Genomic DNA, 11,142 nt, shown 5'->3' on the forward strand with positions numbered 1-11,142 from the left:
TAACTGTATATTTTCAGCCTTCTGGCTGCCAAGCTCTTTCAATAAACCGTTAATTATTTTTATTATTATTATTATTATTTATCGGCACATATGGCAGATTGTATTAGCCCCTGTCTCATAGATAATAGTACTTATATAAATACGGGTAAATACATTTGTTATATAATGATATCACCCCTCGTAATTTTTCATGAGCTGTGAGGTTCATGTTCATATCACGTGATGGGTATTTTCCTCTATCAAGTAGCGTCATCAAGATGATTAGGTCAGCCAATAGAAGCCGGCTCTCTGCGCTCGCCGCTCAGTTATCACTTGACCCTCACGAGAAACAGACGTTGATTCCCAAGCTTCCAGATAAGCTTGCCGTCTATTCTTCCAACACTCACAGCTTTCAGTGTTAATTACGGTATTCTCCTTATTGATGTGTACTATATTTTATAAATACATGGAGAAGAGACCATTTGGGTTTTGACAACTTAACCCAACAAACTAGACAGCTCCAAGGCTGTTATATGACAGCTCCATAAGCTGTTTTAAAATAACACATCAGGTGTTTCCAATGGGCAAAGAATTAACACCTACCTCACATAAGAAAAACAAATTATTTTTTTTATTTTCTATATACAGTAAAGTATATATATGGAGAAAAGTCTTCATATTTTGAATTTCAGGTTTGATTGTGCAGATCTGTTTTCCTGATTTTCATTAACTAACTTTATCATTATATATTTATTATATTTCCTAGCCCCACTCACCCCCCTGTGGTGGTGAACCCAGACTGCCCTCCCATAGGGTAACCCACCCACAACTATTTTTTTTAACTAAGTAGAATTGATATAGCTGTCATGGTTTTGGGGTGGTTCGGTGGTAGTAGGAGTGGATTATATTATATAAAGATAATAATATGTCGTATTTCTTATTTCTTACCGTAGAGTCCGATACCTTCACACTGATTACTTACAGGAGATTATGGCGTATCTACGTAGAAGTTCACTCCACCACTCGACATTCCATGATTTATACTTGATAAATGATGATTTAATGAATTCATTTAATTTTCAACATCCATCTAATTTATTGGTTATACTATGTCATAACCAATCAGTCATTACCTTTAGTAATAATAAGATAGGATCACAGATACGGGCAGATAATTGCACTTACATTTATTTGTCAAGCTTCCATACAATGATTTACAATTTGCATGGATATATGATTTACTCACGTTCACGCTGTAATAAAATTAATCTTCTAAAACAGGGAATTTTCAACTTGGGGACACATGTGGTTACTCTACTATGGGTGTGGCTTAACAGAGCCTTAATTCTTCAAGTGATACATTTACTGCCAGCCTGGATTGCTTTTGTTGCAACCAGGCTTCATCACAAGAGCTTCTTCCCACGGCCATAACAACAAAAAGGTACTCTTGGGTTACCACACATAGTCTCGCGTCACTGACAGTCACTGTGGACGGTTGTCGCGGCAAGTAGAACTAGTAAGCGTGACTTGAATTAACCATTAGGTGCAATAGACCAGCCTGGATTGCTTTTGTCGCAACCAGGCTTCCACACGTGATATTTCCATGGGGATAACAAACCTAGGTTAACACACTTAGTCTCGTGTCGATCACGGTCACGGTAGACGGGTGTCGTGCAGGAGAACTCTGTAAGCGTGAATTAATTAACCATTTACTGTAGGTTTGATAGGCCAGCCTGGATTGCTCTTGTCGCAACCAGGCATCCACACGTGATATTTCCACGGGGATAACAAACCTAGGTTAACACGCTTAGTCTCGTGTCGACGACGGTTCACAGGACGGAGTGCGGTGGAGGACTCTGTGTGGTGTGGTGTCCCGCCCCCCCTTCAGGAGGGAGAGGCTGGAGGCGACGTCTTAACTAACCCATGGCTCAGGGGATACTGCTTAAAATGAGGTTTTTGGGTGTGAAGCGATGAACAGTACAACACTGTTCCACTGCCCACCCCCCTAAAGGCTGGCTAACATACACTAATTGAAAAATACATGTCCCAGTTATGCCTCGCCGGGCGTCTTATCTCTGGTAAAACAAACTTTGGAGTTGGTTGCGTGGGTAAGCCTAACGCAACCCATGACAATAGCATAGGTGCCTCCTTATTAACACGTCAGTGCAGTCGAAAAGGAAAACCCCATATTGGCTGGTTCACTACATATGGCAACACAAAATTGTGATCAAGTTCCAGGTTGCTGTTCTAGTTGACTTTCTGCCTCATTTATATAATTGCCGGACCTCAATTGTTCCTCTTACTTTGACAGCACAACATATTTTTTGTGTCCACTCTTGATCTGTTTTATATTTTCCATGTCTGTATTTATTTATGCTCCAAATTATTTTTATTTTTCCTTTTTTTTCTCCCCAGTCCCCAGGTTTCGATGTGGGTCGGTGACCCACGTTTTATTTTTTTTTTTTTTTAATATAAGGAAGAGAGTGACGTAGGCGGTAGTGTTGACGGTGTAACACTGCCATGTTGTTGTTTTTTGGGAGTAGATTGTATCATGTTTCGAGAAATACAGGAAACTTCAGCCTAAACAAAGATTACCCGCCATAGAACAAGTGTTCCGCCAAAACCAGGAGTGCCTGAGGCATGAGCCACAGTGGCCTGTGAGTGTGACGTCATGTGCCAAACTGTGCTGATTGGCTGGAGGCTGAGTTTATGCCGACACCAAGGCCGCTAACTTGCGGTAAGGCGGGCAGCTCAGCATGAGCCACCGTTGTGTGAAAGATGCATGTCGCGGTTACTCCCGACCCGTGCTTCCACTTGCTCACGACGGCGCCCTAGCCGAACTTACTGTAGCCACACGCCACTCTCACTTTGACGTGGATATCTCGTCTCTGGTGAATTGACTTGCTTGTTTCTTTGTGTTTTATGCTCACATTTTCTTGACCTCACCAGTTCTCCCGAGTATTGAACCCTTGAGGGGCTGGGCTGAGCTGGTGAGTTTAGCTGATAGGGTAGATTAGGCTTCTCCCTTTTTTGGGGGTCTGTTTGCAGGCCCGAGGCCACCAACCTACGACCCCGTTGGGTGGGGGGTGGCTACGGCACTGGTCCTAGGGCAACAAGGAACTAGGTAGATGTAGTGAGCCTTCATTCAATTTATTGATTTAAGAAGAGCGAGAGACGTAACAATGGAAGAAATGCCACAAGAGGCCTCGGAAGGAAGACAACATCTCCGACGCAGGTATATGTCCCCAGTTATCAGTTGCAGAACCACCACATTCGCGTCCATTTGTGATGAAGTACAATATTCCCAAGAAACCGAATTCAACCATGTGCATACGGGGTAGTGGTAGCACTGAACTAGAATACAAGAACATCAAGTTCAGCGTGAAATCTAGTTGGAGACCTGATACTTTTCCCCAAGACCACAACACAGCCAGATCCTCAGCAGTGCAAATATCAACGGGAAGACGGTCAAGATAATACATTGGGCCCCGAGGAGAAACAACCAGAATGGTCCCTGCTACTACGATATCCTCTGGAACGCTACCTGTAGAAGTCATCATAAAACATCCAAGAAGTGACCCATGTCAAGTCCAGAGGAGGTAGACCTAGGCAACTGGGGGAACTTACAAGTTGCGTCAGCACGTCCCCAAGAACCACTACGATGCTACAAATGTCAGGAATTTGGACATCACCAATCGAGATGCCACCGCAAAAAGCGTGAGATGTGGCATTTTGCGTAAAACCACAAGACAGAAATGTCATTCAAGAAACACAAGGAAGGAACCACCAACAGCCAAGTGCCCCAAATTGTGAGAAAGAAACACTTATCACGCTTGGGCACATCATGCCCAGAGAGGAAGGCGATTGAAAGTTGCAATAGCCGAATTCAACCACAAAAACACAGCAGAATCACCTCAGAAACACATTCGCGTGGGATCAGCAGCGACATAAAACAGTCAGCCCCAACACCCACCCGCCCAACTGTCAGAGGATTCCTTCCCTAGACTTCCCCACCAGGCTGGAGGACAAATTGAGACACCGGGACAAAATCAGTCTATGCAGGAAGCCATGACAAATCAGTGGACTCCACAACCGCAGATCCAGAGCGTGTAGCAGTAAGACACAGAACACTCCGTGACTGGTGGGAAGCACCACGCTAATGCCACAAGGACACTGCGAAAGCGCTTCGGGTGACCACTGCTTAGATACACCCCGGCCTGTAATCTACGAGCGGCATTTACTCAGAAGAACAAATAAAATAGATGATCACTATTATGATAGTGACTTTCTCTGCATTAAATGCAGAAACAAGATACCAGCACCGAAAACATAATAAATGCGGATTTATAGGCAGCTCACCCAGAAAAGATGCAGGAAGACCAGACCCCCAAAACTCACAACCAAGAGTGGAACAGACTGACGCCAGCAGAGACAGATATCAGACAAGAGGAAAGACTTGCCATCCGAGAGATCACTCCAAAACCATTGAAATCTCAAACCCCTTGCAGCTTAGATCAGGAATGGGAACAGCAAACACAGACCGTCAGCGAGCACGTCCACAGACCATTTGACAACACCCTGAAGAGAAGAAAAAACTCCCGAGATACCTCCCAAAATGCAGCAGGATTCCACCTCCTGCTCCTCCCTCCAGAACAGGTGCCCAAAAACACATCCACCATTCCTAACGGACGAGGAGGAGAGCATTCAACCATGAACATAAAGAGCAACTACAGCACAGCGACGGAGATAATAATGATAGAATGGCCTCTTTGTCATCTCAAGACCATACCTGGTGGAATGTACAAGGCCTCTCCAACAAACTGGCATACTGTACAAGCAGCAGCCATAGCTAAAATATTGATGTCTTCATTCTGCAGAAACCTGATGTCCAAGATAAACAATTCACTTTTACTGGATACCAACGTGCTCTAAGGTTGCTCCCATGGCAGCATGATTCTCGTCAGGGCGACCATCCCCAGTTCAGAAGTAAAACCAGTTTACTGTGGAGATGGAGTAAAGGCACAAGGTGTTCGGATACACCTGGCAAACGATAGTTTTGTAGTATACAATTTGTATAAATACGCCACCCAAACGACCAGAAGCCGGTGAACTACTGACACAAGCAACACAGGAACTTCAATACCCACCATCCAACGTTCAATTCGAACACAAGAATGAGCAGGTTGGTCATCACCTAGTGGAACTGCTGGCAGATGTTCCAGAAATAACGCTCATTAATACTGGGGAACCAACACACATACTGGGAGGAACATTGGACCTCACATTCATCTCCACTGAGCTCGTTCCAGTAGCTCAGTGGGAATGGAATGATGAACTGACAGTGACCACTTTGCAACGACAACTACTTTGAGAATGGAACTACTACCTCCTCCCCACGTCCGCCACCCAGATGGGAATGCAAAGAAGCAAATTGAAATTATATCAAGATGAACTCCAAAATGGCAGAACTGTAGACCAGCAGAAGATATTGACCAACTACACCAGGACCTTACTTTGGTGCCATACAACTTACGCAACGGAAAAACTGTACAAGCAAACCCTACAAATAGACACCAAAGACTACTGGTTCTGCAATGGCAAAGTCAGAGAACAGAATCACAGAATCAACACATTCAAGAAAGGGCATACCTCCCGACAATACATACACAGGGGTGGAAACTCTCTTGAGAACTGCTGTTCAACATGCTCGTCAAATTACTCAGAAAATTAGGGAAGACAAATGCCTCGAGTGGTGTACAGCCTTTAAAAGCACCAGCATAAATGAGCTCAAGGAGAAAACTCAGGATAGCAAAAATCTGCCCAGATCTCCAGCCCACCCCCAGCACTACAGGGAAGCAAATCACTTGGAAGAGCACTTTGCAGAACGCTCGTCATCAGCTCAACTATCTCCTGAAATAAAGATTTCATCTACAGGAAGTACAACTGGGAGAAGTAGTAGTCAGACATGCAATTGAACAAGCTGACACACACAATTTTGTCACATTTTACTATAGAAGAAATCAGAAGGGCCAGGAAAACAAACGAAACCACTCTTAACGGCATTGTTTTAAACTTCATTAATTTACGCCAGCAATGCAGGACTTGCTGGTGAGACTTGCTCTCCTAACGGTCATAAACGCATCATGGTCAGCAGGCAAACTCCCGTCAGCTTGGAAAACAGCAAACATTGTTCTTATTCCCAAACCCAATGCTCTCCTGAATTTCACACCAATATCACCAAACAGCATGCATCGGCAAAACCACTGAAAGGACGGGTCCTTGCCGACTCCTCTGGAAAAATTGGACCCACTTCACCACAATATCTTTGGATTCACCAAGGTCTCAGCACTGCGCACAGTTTGTACTCTCCTGGGATCGATTGGTCAAAATAAGCTTAATCGTAGTATTCTTGATCTAGAAGCATTTTGAGCTGGCAAATCACAGGCCAGCCTGGCTCACTCTGCCCCGGAGAAAGAGTCAAGGGATACCTACTGGCTTGGATTACTGACTATCTCCAAAACAGAACAGCAGGGGATTACCCACCTGTCAGGACAAGTCTCAGATCATAAGACTGGAAAATGACACACCACAAGGAAGGAGGTTCTTAGTCATCTCTCTTCATCATCCTTATGACTTATTGGCTCAGAAGCTCCCTTTTCAAGGGTACCAAACTGCTATGTTATGCTGACTACTTAGCACTGATAGTAAAAGGCAGAAACAGAAAATCAGCAAAGTCAAAGAGCACTAGACCTCATCAGTGAAGAATGTTTGGAGTCTCGGGCTCAAGATATCCAATCCCCAAATCGAAAGCCATGAAGTTGATTGGACAATATGAGCCAGTGGCTGGCTTTTAATACAAGGTATTGCCCACACAATGGGTCAATGTATACAAATACCTGGGCATCTGGATTGATAAATGCCTAAAATTTACACTGAGAATAAACTATCTAAGAGAGACCGAATAGGCAAGAGAGAGTCAACATGATGAGGTACATGACAGGACCCAAGGTGGGTGCAGGACATGTAGTCCCTAGAACCCTATATATACACGCCATTTCGACCATTAACAGACTTATGCGACACCGGCTCTTAACACACTGTTTGATGGGCAGTGGGCGTGAAAGGATTGCCCGAATAAAACTGCCAGAGCCATTGGTAAACTTATATTGGAAAAAAATTGAAAACTTACGCGGAGACGGAGTCTCATCTCTCTCCAAACCAGAGCGGAACGATTAACAGCGTGCTGCAGCAAACTGATTACCAGGGCTCCTAGGAAAGTGACATCGGGAGCTAGATACTTACGAGCACTGAACCCCTTGAATGTCTTTAAAGCATAGCTATTGTGCGCGGCGAAACGCTGTAAATCGACTGAAATTTAAAGACACAATCCTCAGCAAAGGACCTGATGCAATGAGACCAGACTACAGCATCCCAGCACCGTGGGAGTCTCCGCCAGCAGTCATCAACATTCACCACAAACTGGGACAAGAAAGGCTGACTGCCAACCCACATGAGCTCCGACAGATGGCAGAGAAACATGAAGGCTCTAACACTCACAGTAGTACAGTGTATTACACAGACGGTTCCGTAAGGAGACTACCAGTACGAGAGGCAGGGCAGCCCCTACCGCATAGAAGGAGGTAACGTCCTTTGGAGAACCTCAGATGGATGCTCTACTTTTGCAAGTTGAGCTAGCTGCCATACTTGGAGCCCTAGACACGCTTCCCACGCAAGCAGTCAACAAAACATTTAATACACACTGACTCACGTGTGCTATTGAGCTCCCCAATGCAGAGAGCATAGAGACAACATTCAAATACCATAACATCCGTTATTGGTCTACTCGCAAAGTTTTAAAACTACAAGATCGGCAGAGTTATCAGCCAACGCTGGGTACCTATTCATATTTGAATCCCAGGAATTAACGAGAGCTGATGCTGCGCCTGCCGGCTTTGCGTTAGGACGGAAACATTGAGATGAACATCCCGCCCGGTCAGGGCAGATAAAGAAGACCACAATACTGGTGGTGGGGAAATGAACAAACATAGAAGATTAACACCAGTAGCACGATCGGCCAGGTGGTACTATCTGGTCACGAATTATGAGAGACCACCATTCATGAAGGATATAACAAGGAAGAAGTCGCTTCCACCGACTGGGACTGGGATACCCATGCATTTGGAAATCATTGTACCAGTACCAGCAGAGCGCGCATATGCAAGACCTGCGACCGCAGACGAAACACCATAGACAGTACCTCATAGGTGCCCTGGAACACAATTATGGGAGAAACATACAACCCTATCACAGCAGAGGTTGCCAGACTGCCAACCACCAACCGCTCTCAAGGAACCTACAGTTTCTTACCGAGCATCCCACCCCCACGCTAGTGGTGGAGATATTACATTTAACCAAGATCTGCGTGTTTTATCCCAGCATTAGGTTGTTCAAGCATTTTAGCTTAGGTCCGCGTAGGTAATATTCCTACAAATCTAAAAAAGCTGAGCATCCACCCCCACGCTAGTGGTGGAGATGTACATTTAACCAAAAAGATGCTGGTGTTTTATCCCAGCAGTGGGTGGACCAGCATTTTAGCTTAAGGTCCGCGTAGGTAATATTCCTACAAATCTAAAAAAAAAAAAAAAAGCTAAGGCGGGCACTCGCTTTTCAAACCGAGTGTCTGTGTTGGAATTTTGTGGAGAGAGGTGTGGGACGTCTGTGGTGGCGACATAGCAGGTATTTTTGGGTGTATTCTATTTGGTAAATCCTTAAGTTCCCATATGTTGTGAGATACATGGTTCCCATTTAACTAGCTAGGAGCATAGGCTTATTGTTTTGTTGTGTAATTGTCATATCCTAATAGAAAGTATTCAATAAGTGCATTAGCCTTTACTAAGAGTCCTAATTCATCCCTCCCTCAATGAGAATGATTTGTTATAAGTGTCTTGGTGGTATACAGTGATTCAGTGTGCCCATTAGTAATAACATAACCTATCACCTGTTTCCCCTAGTGTCTCAGTTATCACATGTTATTCCTATTCCTCGCTATTCCTTCCTTCATCAGTTTCCCCTTATCCTCCACTCTTTACCTACCCTCAGTGTGGGGAGAGGTTGACCACGGGGAGGGACTACCCCTGCCCCTCCCTTCTCACATTCCTTAGCCTTCTTACCTCCCTCTCTTCTCTAGTTTCTCTCAACCTCCTAGCCTCTCCATCTCATGAGTATAAAGAACAGAGAAAGATTACGAATAAAAATAGAGAATTAGAGAAAAAAAATAGTAAAAGTAAGTAAATAAATAGAAATAAGAATAAAAGGTAAAAATAAAAGCTTCTTGTTATTTCAACGGGTTGATCGCATTGATACTGACTAGCTAACCTAAGTACTGTATGTGGGCATCATATTATGTGCAAGGTACATGTTGGGTAAGTATTGATTTTTGTAGATGGTCAGGTTAATTTTTCTTATTGGCTATCTACACTGGCAACTTTGGCAATAGGTAGCCTATCCTATTTCATCTTGAATAATTTTTAGGCCTTATTTCATATTCCACTGACCTGGCTGGCAGTTTCTTTTTCGGGCAGAATGTTTATTGCCTACCCATGAAGGTGGAGGGTGAAGTTGGTCCCTTGGTGCCTTCTTAAGTTTACAGTCAATGTAGTTTTCTGGTGGGAGCTTTTGTATTTTCTGATTATATCGCTCTATTTCTCGCCAAAGACTCCCAGCCTAGATGTGTAGCTGCTGCATGATTGGTCTTAATCTCACGTCCCTATGTAGTTTTTACTCCTTCCTTCCAGTCCTGCTGCTCTCACCCTCACCAAGACCCCGCCAGGTACCTGGAGACCGGAGTCCTCTTGAGCTTTTGCCTCACCACCCTCACCTGAGATCTGCCTAATTAATGAGTCCTAGTAAGCGAGCTCATCACTCCTCTGCGGGTTAATGAAACTAGCGAGCAGTAATCTTGCCGGCATGTTTATTCAAGTTTATGAGCAGGAGATCAAAGGTTATCCTCGCTTCAGCAGATGATCTTGATATACTGTGGAAATACAGATATTGTGCAAAATTCACCATTATCCAAATGTTAGATTGTTTAATGTGATGTTGAAGGGAAACCATCTTGATAAATACTAAACGGAAGAAGTAATGGTGTGTTTAATTACTTAAAATTAAAGTTACCTTATGTCAAGTTTCTTTCCACTCACGTGAACTTATTTTGATAAAATAAATGTCCCGTAAATGCCTTCATATTTTACGCAAAATCAGAAATCAAGTTAACATTCACACATGTTTAATCTTTGCACCAACAGGTTCCCATACTGGAAGGCAGAAACAGACAGTCTCGCACATAGTCAACATCCTCACAGTCGGGCGAGCAGCTCACTAATTCATGTTCACATTAGAATGAACACAGGACTTGACGCGTGTATCAGAACGACTTTACTGAAGACAATGAGTGTCAGGAAAATAATGTTCATCCAGATGTAAGAGGCGATAATTGTTTTTGGTTTTATTATAGAGGTTTTCTTTATCAAACTAGTATACATATAGTATACACATGAGTATATATTAGATAGACTATTTATGTATGCGGAAGCGTGTGTATATTAAATGTTTTTATAAGAATATGGGGATTAATTTGAATGCAGATGTATGCGGGCATGTAGTGTGTGTGTGTGGGGGGGGGGGTGCAATACGTCGCAGTTTACCACTGAAGTAACATTTCAGGCTGCTCTAACATGATGTTAAAATTGTGTGGTGGAGGGTGGTGGGAGCTGTGAAGGGAATGAGCGCACCAGGTGTTGTAGTCCACTAACTTGTTGATGAAGAAGCATATATTTAGGACCATGCTAAACTGTGTCTGAGAGAGAGAGAGAGAGAGATGCCTTTTCACCCCCTTTATCCTACCCCCATGCTATGTATTAAATCCATACTCTAAAAAGTCTAAAGACACTTTGTGTTTTCATTTGAACCGATCAACTCTAATAATCAGTCCAAACTGATTGGGTAACTGGATGCATATATTTATTACTTAATAGATCATTTTGAACCAATAATGCTGATGCAGCTTAACATCAAATTAGGGTTTTCCATGATAAATAACTAATACGTCAATACACACACACAGATGCATATGTACTCGTATGTTTACACATTTACTGTAATATA

At 43.5% G+C, this 11,142-nt stretch overlaps 1 long non-coding RNA gene across 1 annotated transcript; it reads left to right on the forward strand.

Moving 5' to 3' along the window:
• The first annotated feature begins 316 nt into the window (after positions 1-316).
• On the forward strand, positions 317-10,901 carry LOC121859617. The gene is made up of 3 exons (XR_006087681.1): positions 317-406; positions 9,774-9,884; positions 10,284-10,901. It is a non-coding gene; the product is annotated as an uncharacterized LOC121859617 (long non-coding RNA).
• The last annotated feature ends 241 nt before the right edge of the window (positions 10,902-11,142 follow it).

Source organism: Homarus americanus, unplaced genomic scaffold (assembly GCF_018991925.1).
Source record: "Homarus americanus isolate GMGI-L3 unplaced genomic scaffold, GMGI_Hamer_2.0 scaffold7626, whole genome shotgun sequence".
In the NCBI taxonomy this organism is placed as follows: domain Eukaryota; kingdom Metazoa; phylum Arthropoda; class Malacostraca; order Decapoda; family Nephropidae; genus Homarus; species Homarus americanus.